Source organism: Opisthocomus hoazin, chromosome 1 (assembly GCF_030867145.1).
Source record: "Opisthocomus hoazin isolate bOpiHoa1 chromosome 1, bOpiHoa1.hap1, whole genome shotgun sequence".
NCBI lineage: Eukaryota > Metazoa > Chordata > Aves > Opisthocomiformes > Opisthocomidae > Opisthocomus > Opisthocomus hoazin.
Genome location: NC_134414.1, coordinates 35,677,806 through 35,689,262, shown reverse-complemented (window position 1 = coordinate 35,689,262; position 11,457 = coordinate 35,677,806).

The window sequence follows — 11,457 nt, the reverse complement described above, 5'->3', positions numbered from 1 at the left end:
GATAATAACCATTATTCAAATGCAGAAAACAGGGAAATGTCTCGCATGAAGATTGCCATTTGCTAAGTGTTAAACTTTCGCATACAGAGTAGAAAATTGATTTAGACACCACAGCAGTCTGAATAACCACCCCATGATTTTGAGAGGAGCAGAAAGTGAAAAGCTCCATGGTACAGGAGCACGGACGCTATTTATTCTTCTTTGAAGTTGTCTGGGACTGATGTAGTCCAGAGGATTTGTGCACGCTGAAGAGCCCATGGCTGAAATTCAAAATAATTTCAAAGCATCACCAAACCCAGGAACTTAGCAGCAGCCTTTGCCTTTCTCTCCCCTGTTCCTAGCTGCTCACGCAAGGAAAATGCACTCTGACACTGCAGAGTACCGCAGATACTTTTGCAAGGGAGAATGCAGGTGCAGAGAAACACGGACACACACAACCTCCTGTGTTCTGGGCTCGGAGGCGGCTGGCAGAGAACGAGCTGTGAGCTGCAGTTACATTGTCTTCCATGAAAACTGATATTATTGTTATTAATTGTTGTTGTCTCAAGTGCAGCACTGCTTCACTCTATGGCTTCCAGAGAGAGCTGGGCTGTGCCAGGCTAGCATGGAGGAGGTGGTAGGTGACCCTGCTTCGGCAGGAGGGTTGGACTAGATGACCCACAGAGGTCCCTTCCAACCCCTACTATTCTGTGATTCTGTGATTCTGTGTGTGTGTCAGCACCTGCCTGAATAGACGCGTCTTTAAGGAACAGTAGTCCTCTGTCGTCCAAAGAAAAAATGTTGAGCTGCTCTAGGGATATCTTTAAGCAATTTCTTCCATTATTTCAGGAATGGCTGTAAAGCTTCTCAAGACTAATTAATAGAAAGTGTCTCCAGACTGAAAGCTGCAGATGCACTCAGGATTCTTGGACCTGACTCGCAGGCTGTCCGCCAGGCTCCAGGGGCAGAAGGCTGTGCTCTCTGCATTGCTCACTTGGCAGCAGCAGAGAGAGTTGGCACTTGGTCTGCCTTTCACCGAGCGTGAGTAGTGGAAGGAGTTAGGGGAATATAGGAATAGAGGTGGGCAAGCCTGGAGATGTGAGAATGAGGGAGCCAGAGTGTGAAGCGAACACACAGTGCAGCTGTGTTCTGCAGGCGCTAGAACTGCTGGCGCGTGTGGGCATTGCTTCTTCGGGATGAACATTCGCCCATCTCCCGCTTGGGGTGGCTCTGGAGATGCACCTTTGGAACGGAGAGCAGCATGAAGACAGCAATGCAACATCGCTGAGGTTAGCACTCTGGGTTCTGCCCCTGGCTCTGGGCGGGTTTTGCAGTTGATGTGGCCACAGCTACACCGAGGCGTGTTTGCAGAGGCTGGTGGTGTCCATCAGGGCTGCACCGGCCACCTACCTCCAGTGGTGTGGAGGCACCGAGACAGCCATCGCAGGGCAGAAACCTGAATTGCGTTACGTACAACCAGCCCCCTCTAGTGGTACTCTATCCCCGTGAAGTTTTAATACTTCGTGAAGCTGGGCTGGTTTTCAAAATTTATTTAATACGCATAACATGGTGTGACGAGATAGTGACATGAGCCAGGTTTAAACTGTTTAATCACTTACAGTCTCTCTTACCCCTAAGAGCACAGCATATGGAGCAAGTCACCTTCTGAAGTTTCTGTGATGGAATGAACGGAAAACTGTTCTCAAACTGTTCAAACGTGAACAAAGCTGCTGCTTGGGAGCACACCGCTTCTCAGTTCAACACCAATGCTGCTTTCATCTCCTCTGTGAAAGTCTTCAAGCCTCATTTGCCTTCCTCTTCTCCCAGGGCACTTCCAAACACACCTTTAAATGTAAAGCTAGTGTCAGAGGAGATCCACCCCCTAAAACTATACTTGAGCATTTAACCAGCAGTATTTATTGCAGTGTAATTTAAGGCATCTGACACACATGCTGGAGCATAGGCGTCATCTTTTACATGTGACAGCCTACATACGGAGCTTGTGCTTGCACAGGTCCTCAGAGGACTGCAAAAGCTCAAAATTACAGCCAGCTTGTGCAGGGGGGGCGGTGCTCAGTATGATCTCTCCACTGATTCGGGATTTTGAAACTGTGTACCCTGGAGGCAGAGGACAAAGCTTCGGTCGGGTTAGAAGAAAAATGACTACCTTGTTTTATCAGAAGATCATTAAAAATATAACTCTGACTGTCACATCATGTTTAGATAGCACAGCAATGGCTTATTACTGGGCGATCCATACACAGCATTCCTGCTTCTCAGATGTGTCTGGTTTGGAGACAAGAGGTTGTAATTCAGCCAGAGTTACACTTGGCATTTCTTGATGGTTTTGCATTGGGCCCTGCTCCTTTAAACAAGCGTGTGTGTGCATATGCATACAAGGAGGTGTGTGTGATGATAGGGTTAGAGGGGAAGGAACCTTTTTGTTGCAAGTCCTTTCTCGATTCACTGCTCCAGTCAGCTGGAAGGTGGCTGAAGGGCGCAGGTAATACGGGTGGTGCAGTGAGACACTCCGAGAGCTCTTCCCTTGGCATGCAGAGTGTGAGGTAGCTGTGGGCAACACACACCCATACGCTGATTTTGCACAGCCAGCGGGGAGGATTTGGGCCACAGATAGTAAGTGACAGGCACGTCCTGTCCAATTGTTTACGGAGGAAAAGCCCATGATTGAGGACTGTGTCCTGTCTTCTTTGATCGTGTGGCTACCCCCGTGGTCGTGTGGTATTCCGTACCGTAACAGACAGACAGGTTTCCAGGCCAACACGCAGGAATGGGCGTTGGATCAGCTGGAGCACGTGGTGTGGTCGCCTGGTTCACACTGGAGCGTGTCCTCCTCCCAGGAAGGAACCACTCGCCGCAGCCCAGCCGTGCGTTACAGGAAAGATGTGTGCACGGGGGGAGTGAAGCGAAGCTTACAACAGGAAAAACTGCAACGATCTGTGCTTAACAGCACCGTACTGTTGCCCCATCAGATTTACAAAACTCCCAACGGGCTTGCTCCTGCTGTACCGAGCGTTTGCTTTTCACTCTCACCTGCTCCTCGTTTTGTCCTCTCACTGATCTCAGCACATTTAGATACTTTCTTGGCTGTTCCTGTCGCCTGCAACAACCCCATCTCCTGTGTGATCTACACTGAGCCTTCTCCTGGCATCCAGCTGAGCAAGCACCTCGCACAGTGAGAGGAAAACTGAGGTTTCTGCTTTATCAACTGAGGCTGGGGGGAAGGGAGGGGGCGAACAGATCCGAGTCACTGCTCTCCTTGGTCTTCCTGCCTGCGAACTATGCCAAATCCCTTTGAAGCCCAAGGCACATCTGTCTGACTGACATGTGAAACACACCCCTTTTCATTCCCTGCTTGTCCCTCATCTTGGCTTAGTGCAAAGTCCTCAGGCAGCGCACAGGGCAAAATTTAAGTGATGTCTTATTTTTCAGTGTCCAGCTGCCCGTGGCTGAGAAGTGCAGGACCAGGCACAACGACATACCTACTTCTGCAGCCACATAGCTGGCCGTTAAACACCAGACTGGCCACCTGCAGCCTACAGCCACCACACGTAACTGGAAGCTCAAGCTTATGTATAAATTCCATGATTCTCTGCAGCCCCAGTGCATGAACTGCCACATGGTGGGTCATGTGCCGTGCCAGAGCCTCTTGCTCGAGTGGCACCCTGGCACCCTCACTGCTCAGCCTCAGCGCGACCTGGGGACCTCTTTGGCACTCCGTGACTCCCAGGTGCCAAACGCTGTAGCACTGCGTGTCATAGTGCAAATGCAGGGATCAATCCCTCCTTCTGATGCCTGCTTAGCAGAGAGGAGGGAGGGGACAAAGATCCCTGGATCAGCTTTAATTTCACTGCGGTGGAAAGAGAAATGATTCAGTCAGCAACTTTCCTCTTGTTCCTCCTTCCCCTGACTCAGGCAGAACTCTGGAGAGAAGCCCTGTGTAGCCACAAGTTGTCTGTTTGTTAGACACCGTTTTGTACAACACCCTTGGTCAGTCAGGATGAGCTAGCAGCAAACAGTAGATACCAGCTGCCCCCCATCCCTGCATGAGCAGTGCTTGAAACGGTCTGTGACACAGCAGAGTGGCAGGACCAGCAGGTAAGTTTTATGCCATCTGCTATGAAATTTGGACGACAGATTTTGTTTGAGAAATCTGCCTTTAGGCACTGGCATGGTTTCAGCATTTGTTTTCCTGGTAAGACCCAGTGCACATAAGAGACTGGAGGCACCTCTATGGCGTTGTTGACTTGGCAAATAGCACCCTGAGGACAGCCCGATACTACAGTGCATGTGGTCGCAGTCCACCTTGGAAGACAAAGAAGTGTCATTTTTTCATGATGCATGGTAAGCAGCATTTCTAGATCTAGAGGAGGTGTGACTCCCTGGATTATAAAATCTGAGGTTTTATAATCAATTCCTTTTTCTGAGAAAAAAGCATGTGTTTGTGTTCTGTCCTCAACAGGATGTGGGAAGCAAAAGTGTGAGCTAGCTCAGCCTTACACCATCAGAGTTTTTTCCCTGTAAGCTTGACTGGAATTCTGAATTCCTTGGACTGGGAAGTTACGTAGGTGAAGAAGGGTCAGTGGGAAACAGAATCATAGTTAAGTTGTGGAAAAGTGATTCAGGCTTCACTGGCAGTCAGGTCAAGTTAGAAGAAAGGATGAGTGGTGAAAAGGTTCCTGGCAGAGAGTGGAGGGGATTACAGTCATGGAGAAAGTGAAGTCTTCTAGTAATAGTCAAAGGCTAATTCATGTGATATGTGCTGGAAAACTAGAGTTGTGCAGGTTACTCCTCTGGAGGAGGAACAGGGACAGAGAACAGGGGAGTATGTGGGCCTGAGATGAATGCCCAGGAGAGACAGTGGCTAGAGGCAGTAAGCTGAAGGAAGGAATGCTGAAGGCTCCGGACAACCATCTCTGGTGGCAGATGCTAGAGGAAGAAGGGAGGGAATGCTAGAGGGGAAAAGGTGTGGCTGTGGAAGCTAAGAACCCTTGGGAAGGTAGGAGTGAATGATGTGTCCGCAGGAACTCAGAGAGGAAAGGATGGGGTAGGATGGCCTGAAGGGCTTCCCTGTGGAAAGGAGATGTGGGAAGACAAAAATGTGAGAAAAATTGCTGGGAAAACGTGAGAGTGAGGTCATTGTATTCCTTTGGTGAGCACTCAGCACAGTGCTGATGGGGACATGCCCTGGACCCAGCATAAGAGGCCAGATCTGGAACCAGTAGATGGGCTGTTTGTGGATTTCCCCATCTCCTGGCGGAAGCAACTGGAAGGTCGACTTGGGGAAGTGTCATGGCCATCTCCAGCCAGCACTTGCTGGAGTAGTAGTTGTGCAGATTTGCTCTGTAAAAAGGGAAGCGCATCCGTTAACTAGCCAGAAAGTGGTTTTGAAATAGGAAGTGTGTAGGATGTGCTGGTAGTTATTTCTGTTTTCCCATCAGTCTGTCAAATACTGAAATCCTGGGGATTGGGGTTGGGGGTCCAGCCTGTCTAACTCTGGTACAGGCCTTGTGCTTGACCGCTGAGACCTTCTGAAAGAGCCCTACTGCAGCCAATGCAGTGCTATTCAAGAAGGAGAGAGAACTAGATGCCTTCTAAAGGGGAGTCTGGGCAACCAGATCCTCCATGTTGAGCAGACTCTGAGAGGGAAGGTTGATAAGTGGTGCTGTTAACATGTTGACGAATAAATTGATGAAACCTAAGATAATAAAATTTTTCTTCACTATGTGGAACAAACAGGGCCTCGTCACCCTTCTCTGTGCATTTCATCCTTCCTGAGAAAGTCTGTCTCCATGACTGTTGTGGCTCTGAAGGTTAGAGGAGAAAGACGCTCCTCAGCTCAGGATGCTGGTCTAGATCAGGGCTGTGCTTCCATCTGTACCACCAGCTTCCTCGGGGCTGTTTCAGCCTCAGCTCGACTGCATTTTGCTATCCACAAAACGATGCAAACACTTCTCCAATTGCTCATAATCATATCAGCTCATCATATTTTCCTACTTCAGTGACTTCTCAATCTTTTGTTACACTTCTAAGTAGTCCTGGGGCTCTGCTTCAGTCACAGACTCACAAACTTTTTTCTGGCGTGACACAGCACGACATGCTGGCCATGTTACTGCCATGCTGGCACAGGAAAACACTGTGCCAAGGCATTTTCCTGTGAGAGGAACATTGCTATTGCAGCCAGATGTTACTAGGGTCTGAGCTAGCTTCGGAAATCCTCTGTTACATGGGAAGCCTGGATATATCCTCTGTGCTGTGTCAGCACGTAAACTACTACTCGTGTTGTTCTGTCTCATCCATGAAATGTGTAGGAGGCCTGAAAACATATCCCATTCCAGTAAAACCATTCCTGCTTTAATTTAGTTTCACCTTCTGAGAACCCAGGGAGGGGGAACATGATTTACAGTAACTGCTGGACCGAGATGAGAGCATAGTAAAATGGCTTCCAGTGCCAGGTGAGGCAAATAAATTCTCCTTTTCCACCCCACACTACTTGATGCACAATAGCAGCATTTCAGCAGTCACAGACTTGCTTTGAAGTGACCACACCACCACATTCCTTCTGCTTTATGCAAGGCACTGCGACTTCTTCCAGGGAATGCTTCTTTGGTGTTGTCTCCTAAGGCAGCAGGCAGGTCTTTCCGAGGACCTGTCTGTGCTACTCTACAGCACTTTTTCTTTTCTTCAGGCTGACACCATCTCAATGAATTTGCTTCCCTTTTTTTGCTAACATCTTCCTCAGTGTCACCCTTCGATTACGGAATAGCAAAAGTATTTTATTATATTATTTGCTTTATGATAAGGAGCACATCTTTAAAGAAATTTATCTGAGCTATAAAGAGGTAAAAATGGTTTAGAAAGTGAGTAAAATAGGACTAGGAGAAGAGGAGCTGGTAACATTGGAGGTTTACCACTCAGTTTCATTTTGCCTTTATGGACAACTTGACTAAAGTTGCAGAGAAACAAATCCATGAGGAACTGCTGCTGCTGGTGCTTGGGGAAGTAAGGCAAGTCAGATCAGTTCAGATAAGTGACACAGGGACAGCAGGAAAAGCTGTCAAAAATCAGTCCAGCTCAGCTCCTACAAATGTCCATTGTCCACACAGTTCTGGGTGCATCCAGATCCTGCACTGTCTGCAGCATCAGCAGGACAGTGCTGGGGCACAAGACAGGCACTTGAATAAAACTACATTTCCAGCTAAGAGCTGACACAGAAAAGCTGCGCCACCAGCATTCGTCGTATTCCCTGAGCTCTCTCTTACAGCAAGAATCTGTCCATCATTCAGGCAGAATTCCCCATTTCCAAATCCCAGGCAGACGCAAGCAGGAAACTAGAATCAAGCCGCCCAGATGAGGGCAATTCTGGGCCTGAGAAGGAGATCTCTAGGCAATGGAAAAAATTTTACTGGAAACAACCATTGAATTAAGGCCTCCATAAGACTGCAATTTTTTATTCAGTTCCTTCTTAATCCCAATTTCAGCATGTTTTATGGGATCCAAGCCAACAGTGTCAGGCTTCCTTTGCACTGCACTAGCAGGCAGGTGCCCACCCCAGGTCCATGGAATGGGCACTGACACCACAAATATCCATGCCATGGATATAGCCCCTACAGCTGGACACTCAGTTACTCTGATGTCCAACTCGTGCTGCCTTCTTGTGCCAGATTTCCCTATGTGGTGATCTGCTCGTACCATCTGTGCCTGCACCTACACAGGTACTCCACGGTATTTCCACAGAGATTCACCCTTAGGTCCATGAAGCTCATAGAGAACTTGACTCTTGCTCACCAGAACCAGTTGGGCGATTCCTCAACTGCTTACGATTCTTCTGCATAAATCAGGTGGGTTTTTTTCACGCAGAAGGGCTTTGGTACTGTTTCCCCTGTATATCCAGCACAGACATGGAACCCCCAACATCCCCCTGCAGCCCAGCCCCCACCCTTGAAGCAGTTGTTATTAGGCTGGCACTGGGTTTGGTTTGGTTGCAAATAAATGAATCTTAAATGATACACTGAGGGGAAATCTGCATAGTGGGGAAAAAGGAAAAAAAACTCCTTTTTCTTCTGCCTTAAGACATGCGCTGCCAAAAGCCCCAAAATAACAAGCCTTCAGCAATTTGGTGGGGAAAAATAAATTTAGGGAGATGCCACCATTTTGTGGAAGGTGAGCAATTGGCAGCTACCAAGCCATAAACTTTCCTGAGCACGCGAGTTAACACCAACCAATGACAGCCACAGAGGTTTTGTCTGATGAAATCATGGACATCTACACTGGAAAATTACTAAGACTAAACATGGCACAGTTCTGGCCCATGACAGCAAATACAGATCAGGAGTTAACACAGACATGGGGCCACTCACAACAGGCACGATGGATTTGGTGACCCCACCGCGAACAAAAGCGTGAAGTATTTCAACTTGACCCATCTGCCCTCAGTACCTGAGACCAGTCCTGAGCAAGTTTAACTCACTGATAACAGATTTAACCTCCATTTTTATTTTTAATCTAGTCAAACATAAAATATCATCATCCTCTGTAGACAGGATGGATTATTTATTCGGTGCAGAGCTTCTTTTACTGCTGCCAGTCTTGCTCAGCTCTCTCCATGCTCCACTGAAGTGTATGCTACCCAAGTCTTTCTTGTAAATCTATTCCCTACCTCTCCTTTCCCTCCTTTACTGATTAGATTTCCCTTAATAACCTCTGAGTTTTGCAGTCTTCAGAAGACTTTTCAGTCAGTGGTCAGACAAATACGCAGTGGGTGATCAAATATGGCGCTTACATGTACAAAATGAAAGGATGTTGTAGCTTTGTTCAGAATCACGAGGGAGGGCAAACACTCAAGACCAAAGGATATCCATGATTATGTCAGTGCTGAACCACATCAGTACAGCACGTACCTTAGAGAGAAGACCTCAGGTGTTTTTCAGAGAATTCAGATTGCTGGCCTAAAAGAAAACGATATCAAGCAGCAGTCACAGAGCAAATGTGGGAAAATAGTGGTAAATTTCCTTTTAAAAAAAATTAAAAACATGAAAATAGGCACATCAGGAGGTGAAAGATTTCTGCTGAAGGAGTTTGTGTACTCTGTGTGCAAAATCAGACAAAATATCATTTCTCATAAAACACAGATCTTTTCTTCTCTTAAAGTGAATGGGTGTGACAGACATCCCTGGAATTATATGGGCCCATAAAACCACTTAATTTCTTGACATACTTGCTTGGAGTTGCAAGAAGACCTGTATTTGTGAGTCCATACTACACCCGGCAATTAGTATTATTCTATTATTTACAGTAACAGCTGCATGATGTATCATGAAAGACCCTGGCTGCAACGTGCTGTACAGAGTCTTAGCAAAGCACTTCCACCTCCAGACAACTCACAACTGAAACTATGAGGAAACAATACAACAAATCAGTATAAAGAAATAACTAGTGGAATAGCAGATGAAATTGTTAGCAGCAAGAGGGAGATATTGGTATTGTGTTCCTTTGAAAAACTGCTCCTGTGGAAATTACTAATAAAAGTGTCTTGACCTGAATTCTGCCTGTGGAGCAGGGCAGGCAGTTAACTAGGAATAGGTTTCTCTGCCTCTTATGTCCCTCAGAGTGCTCCTCCAGCAAGGTCCTCAGAGGTGCTCCTGTTGCATCCACACAGCATCACGGAAACCCACAGTTAAGAAGGAGCACTGGTCCTCATTGCTCAGGCAAAGAGAACAGTGTGACAATTTCCTCTCTTTCCCTACAGAATCACAGAATCACAGAATAGTAGGGGTTGGAAGGGACCACTGTGGGTCATCTAGTCCAACCCTCCTGCCGAAGTAGGGTCACCTACAGCAGGCTGCACAGGACCTTGTCCAGGCGGGTCTTGAGTATCTCCAGAGAAGGAGACTCCACAACCTCCCTGGGCAGCCTGTTCCAGTGCTCTGTCACCCTCAGAGGGAAGAAGTTCTTCCTCATGTTCAGACGGAACTTCCTCTGCTCCAGTTTGTGCCCATTGCCCCTTGTCCTGTTGCTGGGCACCACTGAAAAGAGCTTGGCCCCATCCTCCTGACACCCACCCTTCAGATATTTGTAAGCATTCCCTAGCTGGAGAGCAACATCTCTTGTCACTGCTCTCTGTGGAACATGTCCAGCTTTCTAGCTAGCAGGCAGCTTATTCTGAACCGGCCCAACTTCTTGGTAAGACAGCCTCACCCTTCCACGTCTTCTCCTCACAAAGAATTCAGAGCTTCCACACGTAGGATTTTACTTCCTGCAAAGAAGTTCACTGTAGCCATATAGCTTTTGTTTCTTAAAAAGTTCTTATCCTGGATCTGCCTTATCATCTGGTTTAACCTCAGAAATGATCAGACTCAGTACTTAGCCACAGAGATACGCTCAGGAGGAGAACAGCACTGATCTAAGAAGCTTAATGAGTCTCAAAATTCAATTCAAAGAACACGGCTACACCCTAAAGACACCTAAAGGGTCTGTAGCACAGAAGTCACGCCTTCCTGTCCCAGCCACTTCATCACCAAATATAGAAAGATGCAGCACGTGCTTTCAGTTTTATCGTGGTTGCCTTGTGCTGTCCCAGGACAGCAGCTGATAAGAAGGAAACTCTCACCTCACCAACATCGAGAACACCTTCTGACCACAGGTCTAGTCATCCATGCCTTGCTTCTTGCCTGAGAAGAGGTTCAGGGTGAGTGGCCTCAGCTGAGTATCTTGAGGTATCTTGTTCTGACACCAGCACACAACAATGCGGTTTTGGTATGACCCTACTCCAGACCTAACAGCCAAGAGCACCACCCCCTCAAAAGCAGCAAAGTGGCCTCTGTTATTGCTTCCAACTTGTGATCAACCTGTTGGCACCTCACAGCTTGGTCCTTCCTACCTTAGATCCAGCACTAGAACATTATAACTAGCTTTACTTGGATTATTGGCCTGCTGGTCCTCTTGGGTCTTCTGCTTTCCACCAGCTATTCAGACTCATCAAGGATCTTCTCTTGCTGCGATACACATTGTGGTACATCACAATTAGTCAGGAGAAGCTGTACAGGCTTTATGGAGACCTGGACTGAACAGAGTGGATGTAAAGTATCAACACCTGATGTATGAAACTCACTCTCCAATGCTCCCCCTCATGCGTACCACTACTGTTTAGTGAGACTTGAACATTTGCGAAAAGCACAGCCAGAAAGCAGATCAGCTCTTCTTAATTCATGCATAATAAAACAGATGTATTCAGTTGCCCTGCAGGTTATCCCACGGAAGGATTATTCAAGTGAGCTCCTTCATAAGCAGAAAATCCCTACAGCAAGGCCTTTCATGTGATTCAGTTAGCCGTACACCCAACTTAAATGAGAATTTACTCTTGCATAACATTAAACACACAGTCAGCTGCATAAGCTGGCTCCTTCTCACCACGTCTTACCCTACATCAGTATCCATTTGGTGATCTTGAGTAAGAGATGA